This window comes from Hipposideros armiger, unplaced genomic scaffold, assembly GCF_001890085.2.
Source record: "Hipposideros armiger isolate ML-2016 unplaced genomic scaffold, ASM189008v1 scaffold_310, whole genome shotgun sequence".
Lineage (NCBI taxonomy): Eukaryota > Metazoa > Chordata > Mammalia > Chiroptera > Hipposideridae > Hipposideros > Hipposideros armiger.
In genome coordinates, this window is record NW_017731660.1 from 518311 (window position 1) to 524961 (window position 6651).

At 42.3% G+C, this 6651-nt stretch overlaps 1 long non-coding RNA gene across 1 annotated transcript; it reads left to right on the forward strand.

Moving 5' to 3' along the window:
* Nucleotides 1-36: 36 nt before the first annotated feature.
* Nucleotides 37-4800, forward strand: LOC109392010 (uncharacterized). The gene is made up of 3 exons (XR_002125974.1): nucleotides 37-340; nucleotides 2035-2168; nucleotides 3310-4800. It is a non-coding gene; the product is annotated as an uncharacterized LOC109392010 (long non-coding RNA).
* Nucleotides 4801-6651: the final 1851 nt, after the last annotated feature.

The window sequence follows — 6651 nt, forward strand, 5'->3', positions numbered from 1 at the left end:
AGAAACCAGCTCTTTTCCGCTTCCGGGTCGAGCGCCGGAAGTGAGGTAAGGTGTATTGCCCTCGGGCGCGCGCTGTTGCCCCGCGGCCTTCTGGGTGGGGCCGGCGAACTCCCCGTCACGGAGTCCCGGGACCCTCGGAATCTGGTTCCGGCTACCTCCTGAAACTTCGAATTCACCGCCCATATTCTTCCCCTACGTCGGGCTCCGACTTTCGGCACCAAAGGCTCTTAACTTCATGACGAAACGTATACCTGCTTAGCCCTCCAGCTCTAACCCCAGCGCTTTTCTACCCGTTCCTGACCCTGGCACCTGTCCTGTGGGCTATGCAGGCCGGGAGGAGGTAATTAGCCCCAGTTCCGGCTGAGGAAACTGAAGTACCCAGAGAGTAATTTAACTTGTGGCTATGCGCGCGCCCGTGTGTGAATGACTTATATCTTCCTTTCGGTTTCATGTACACAAATGTCCACAGAAGCACTGTTCGTAACAGCTTACAGAGGCACGTCCCGGGAACTGTTAAGAGCTCAGTTCAGCTGAGTGCGGGGCAGATGAACTATGGGATATAATTTGTATAGATACAATTTAGAATCTCTTGGGGGAAAAAATGCCATTGTAAAGAGTTTTTACTTTAGCCTAGGAGACAGTAGGAAGCCATAGCTAGTTTCTGGTTTGGGGGTTTTGTTCTTTGCAGCTTTACATCAGGTGTTTGATTAGAGGCACCAACAATTAGATTGAGCAAAAACTATCATGTGGCAAGCATTTACAAAGTATCACTTTAGCATACATTATTTAATTTAATCCCTATAAAGCCCAATGAAATCTATTGATTTCTCTCCTTTTACCAATGAAGAAATCAAGGCCCAGAGAAGATAACTGCCTTGCCTGGCTTCATTGGCCTCAAAGGCAGGCCATCTCATTCCAGACCCTCTGTGTACCTTCCTCACAGAACTGGGCATTGGAAGGTAAGATGGACAGTGGGAATAGGGGGACCAAAGACAGGGAGTACAGCTGGGGCTACTGCAGGAGATGGAGCAAGAGGTGAGCTGTGCCTCCTGGAGGTACCATGGTCAGGGGTTAGAAGATATTAGAAACTAGAGCGAAACTCAAAGGAACTTGGTGATTGTCTTTGGTGTGTCCAGGAAGCCTTTAGGTTGCCTGAACACTTGGGCCTGGGGAAGAGGAAAGCTGGGTGTAATGCTGGGGCTCAGCTCCTGGCAGGTGAATGCGGGATACGAGGAAGCCGAAAAGGAACAATGGAGCCATGAATGGGAGGTTTCATACCACTATGTTCTTTTCTTTTTTTCTTTTTTCTTTTTTTTTTCTTTTTTTTGTAGCTGAGCCACTATGTTCTTGGTGGCTCAAGACACAAGAAGCAAGCATCCACCAACAGCCTAACAAGGGGTCTTCCTGTACCACAGTCTCGCTGGCAGCCGGGCGAGACACAGGAAGTAGGATCCGCAAGATCCGCACCATCTGCGCCTGCTAACACAGCCATGGCAGTTATATACGAAACAATAGTGGCTAATGGCCAACTGGTTACAGTTGATGGCCAATTGGTTACAGGAATGTTTGCATGTGTGCGTTATATAACCCAGCCAGCACCTTTCTATGTGAGGCTGAGAGCCTGGAAACTGCTCCCTAGAACCCTGTCCCAACCCTCGGTCACTCAAAGCACATTGGTAATTTGCGTATTAGATGGTGAAATGCCTCCTGACCCAGGATTGAACATACAGCTCATAGGGTTAGAGTGACTCCAGTAGATGCAGTGTCCCACACAGAGGAAGGATTCAGTAAATGTTAAAAGTTCTCTCTCCATTTGCCTGGAACATCAGTTCACCAATAATGCACACTTTTGAACTACTTCATTCATGTATTCACTTCTTCATTTAGCAAAATGTTACTGTCTCCTATGTGCCAATCACTGCACCAGGAAACAAGAGAGAAATAACATGTAAGATTTAACTATGTGGAGACAAAATTGATCTTCTAATTAATTCACTTGGTGTATGTTTGTAAGCAGGCTTTGTTCCCTTCCAGGTCTTCACCTTAGGAGGCAGTGCCCTTCTTTTAACCAAGAGGCGGTCTGATGTGTGATCAAACACGTGGACCCTTGTGTCAGACTGCCTAGGTTCAAATCCCAGCTTCACCCCTTACCAGCTGTGCAATGTCAGGTAAATTCTAACTTCTTAGTGACTCTGTGCCTCAGATGTGTCACCTGTGTAATAAGGATAGTTTTACTTCATAGGGTTGCTGGACATCTATAAGTATGCCAGAAAATATTAAGTGTGAAGTATTGTCAAACAGAGCTGCATTTCTCAAAAGCATTTATGAAACACTGTGTTTGGAGGCAGTTTATGACTCAAACACAGGAAAACTGCTTCCTTCTTTGTCATAGCTTTCCTTTCTATCCCAAATGGTCTTACTGAACCTGATGGCTCTTCACCTAGCAAAATCGGTTCTGAATGACTGTTGCCTCTTTCCCAGACTCCAGCCCTCACACAGGAGATAACAGTTTGCCAGCACTCGGTGTATCCAATAACACAGCTGTAGGTTGGGTAGCTGACCTGGAATGCTGTGGTCCAGGATACACTGTTAGACTATGTGTGGCCTCACCAGGTGCCTGGTGTGCAGGGACTGAGAACTTATGTCAGTGTGCAAGTTGCTATATGTTCGCTTAAAAGTGAAATAATGTCATAACTGTACGTATAAATGTAGACTTCTTGGAAAGGCAGTCACAGTCAAGGTGTGGAATTTGATGGTGAACCCTATCTCAATTCTAACATTAACATTTTACTATGCTTGCTTTCTCACATCTCTATCCATCTCTCCAACCCTCTTTCCATCCACCTTTATTCTTTGATGCATTTCAAAGTAAATTACAGACATCTTTCCCCTAAATACATTAGCATGAACATCACTAACCATATTTCAATATTTATTTGCAGTTCTCTTTGTTCTTTTGAAATAAAATGTACATATAATGAAATACACAAATCTTAAGTGTAAAATTCTCAGAGCTTTGACAAACGCATACCCCTACCACGGTATAGCATATTATGGTTACCTCAGAAGTTTCCTGCAGGCCCTTCTAAATCAGTTTCCATTCCCAGAGGCAATCAGTGTTCTCATATTTTTCTACCATAGATTAGCTTGGCCTGTCACGATATTTTCAGTTTTAAAAAGAGAAAAAGAAATTTTATGTAATGGCATATTCGTTTACCATGTGCCAGGCATTGCTTGAGGTGCTTTATAAATACTAACTCCTCATGTCAAACCTTTGAGTAAAGCAGTATTATTTTCTCCATTTTGCAGATGGAGAAACTGAGACATAAAGTGGCCAAATGGCTTTCCCAAGGCCTTACCACTGCATGGATTGGGGCTGGGCCCCACAGCCTCTGTGTGGACATCTTTCAGACCTGCTCCAAAACATGGTGTTGTGGGTGATTTTTGTTTTCTTCCTTTTGTTTACCTGTATTTGTGTGATCAGTCACTTTAACCAAAGAGCACGCAAGCATCCATTGTCACATGAGAACCATGTCTGTTAGTTGCACGGATGTCAACATGGGCGACTGCGACAGGAAGTGACTAGTTCAGCGTGGGTTTCTGAATGTTTACTCTTGAAATTAGGCATAGACTTTCTCTAAAATGTAACATGTTTGCTTAAAATGTACTCTATATCATGAAATTAATGGAGTACTTTAAGGTGTTTATAAAGATAACATTTTCATTTTTTTAAATTTTATTTTGAAGTAATTTCAAACTTATATGTACACTTTATCCACGTTAACCAGATAACATTTTGCCAAATTCATTTTTACCATTCTCTATTTCTCTCTAATGTTTTCTTCTGAAATAGTTTTAAGTTGCATTATCATGTCCCTTTATTCCTTAATACTTCCGTGTGAATTTTTACAGAGTAAGGACATTTTCTTACCTCACAGTGATATAATACTATTCACGTATTCCAATTTTGACAATTATCTCAATGTCTTTTACAGCATTTTTTTCAGCTTCCAATATCCAGTGCAGGATTATGCACGGCGTTAATTGTCATCTCTTTAGGCTCCTCAAGTCTGAAGTTCTTCCTTCCCTGCCTTGTTTTCTCTTTCCTTTTCTTTTTTTGGTCTTCCTTGACACTCATTTTGAAGGGCACACACCAGCTATTTGGTAAAATGTCTTTCTATATGATTTTGTTTCCCCACCGTAGGAGTTATAGAGGTTATGTATTTGGGGCAAGAATATTATATGAGCAATGCTGTGTCATCTCAATGCACCATTCAGGAAGCATACAATGGTGATGTTAATGTTGATCTCTTGGTGAAGATAGTCACTGCCAGGTCTCGCTGCTGTGACATTCTTGTTTTTCCTTTTGAAATTGATAATCAGTTTGTGGGGAGATACAATGCCTTTCTGACCATGTATTTACTTGATAAAAACGTTTATGCATTTTTGAATGTTTATTAAAAGGCTTAAATATTTAAGAAATATTTAAAAAACTGAAAAAATCTGTATGATAACTCTAAAAACCTTTGGAAGAAAATGATAATGAAACACAAGAAGAAAAAATAAACAGACCAGACTATGGAAAGAAAAACCCATAATGATGAAGAAGAGAACATCGAGGAGAGAGAAGAGTGGTAGTCAGAAAACTGAGAGGAAATGGGAGAACAAATAGGGGACATCTGTGATCCCTGTCAAGGACTTTGATCCTGTCCTCAGACCTCTCATTGTCTTGGTTCAGCTGTACCTCTCATGGTTATTAAAAGCTCAAATAAATATTTGTGAAATAAATGAACAACTCAACGGACTTCAGAGACAATCTGTTCTTATCTTCCAAAATACCTAGTTAATCATAAGCGTCTATTTTGTTGCCCTACCCATAGTCTAAGGGCTACATCTGAGAAGAGAGACTGTCCATTGTTTTTCTGAAGAAATATATGGGAGGTAAATTATATGCTCCCATATGCCATTCAGATTTGGTGCATTCTATCCACAGGTAGCAGCTATTCTATCAAGAAGCCTCCTCCAGGGGCTGGCCGAGTGGCACGTTGGTTAAAAGCTGGCTTGGGATGCCAGAGGGCCCCAGTTCGGATCCCACATATGAGGGCCAGTGGCACTGCCCTCTACAGCTAAGATGCTGAACAACAGCTCAACCTGGAGCTGGGCTGCTGTGAGTCGCTGGCGACGGCATAGGCTGCAGTGGGTTGCCATGGGCTACCGTGTGTAGCCAGCAGCCAGCGTGAGCCGCCATCCAGAAGCCGGTGACTGATCTGTCTCACCCAGGAAGAGCGCAATGATGGTGCCAACTTGGGCCAGTGAAGCAACGTCCTCTACAACTAGACTGAAGAACAAAAGGACAGCAACTTGTCTGTTCCCCTTCCCCCAACCCCCCAGTGCTATTCCCATCCCCCAATTCCCCAATAAAAATCTTTAAAAAAAAAAAAAAAGGAAGCCTCCTCCACAAAGCTTTCCTGGCTGATTTGAAAACAAGGCAGCAATTTTCTACTTCCCCTTTATATTCGGAAGCATCAGCATCACACAAGTCTTTCCACACAAGCAAGCTTCACAAATGTTTATCACCAGAGCAGAATACATTTCTGAGCTTGTGATAATAAGAAATTGGTTTGATGAACATCTTGCAGTTGTAAAAAAAAAAAAAGTAATTTTATTTAAATATGTGATTGAGAGCACTGGCGTCATGTAGTTGTTTATTGTATCAGTTATTTTGCCTGGTTACTGTGATTTTCCATCGCCAACCCCAAACCCAAATATTTTATTTAAGATCTAAATGTTTATTTGCGTATCTGGTTTTTGACCATGGACCCAATTTCTGAATCCTCTTGGTCAGGATTCTGTATGGATCCTAGGTTTGCTTTCTATAAGTTATCCCCAACTTTCAAACAGCCTGTATAAACAAAGAAGGCACAGTCCTTACCCCTCCCAAAACACTCTACTGTTCTTCATGGCTGGAACACCCTGTGTCATTCATTCATTCAAAAACACTTAGCTGTTGCACAGCAGGATCTGAGCAAGGTCTCGTTTTGATCTGGGCCCTTAAGGGTCTCAGATTTTCGTTAGAGAAACCAACAGATAACCAACTACCAAGATGCAGTTTTCTGTGGTAATTGCCATATTTCACAATGTGAATACAGATGACAGATATCAAGCCCAGGCGGGGTGGGAGACTAATCCATGAGCCAGGAGCTCTAAATATATAATCAGATTCTTGATATTTGCCTCTTAGTACGTCATTACTTTGCAGAGTAATCACTTCTAATTGAAGATTATGTGGAAGATGCTCAATTGCAAAGTTAAATGGATTTTGAAATATGGAACTGCCCTTTCCACTTGTACTCTTGTCTGATAAACTCTGCTGGGACTGTAGTTAGAACTCAGAAAACATACCTGCTGCAAAATGTATGTGGGAATGGACATCTTGCTTCTTGTTTTGGATAGCACGGGAAGTGTATTAAGCAGCTTGATATTACTTGTGACTCCAACGCAGTTAGTTCTTTTTTTAAAGATTTTTATTGGGGAATTGGGGGATGGTGACAAGTTGCTGTCCTTTTGTTCTTCAGTCTAGTTGTGGAGGACGTCGCTTCACTGGCCCAAGTTGGCACCATCATTGCACTCTTCCTGGGCGAGGCAGATCAG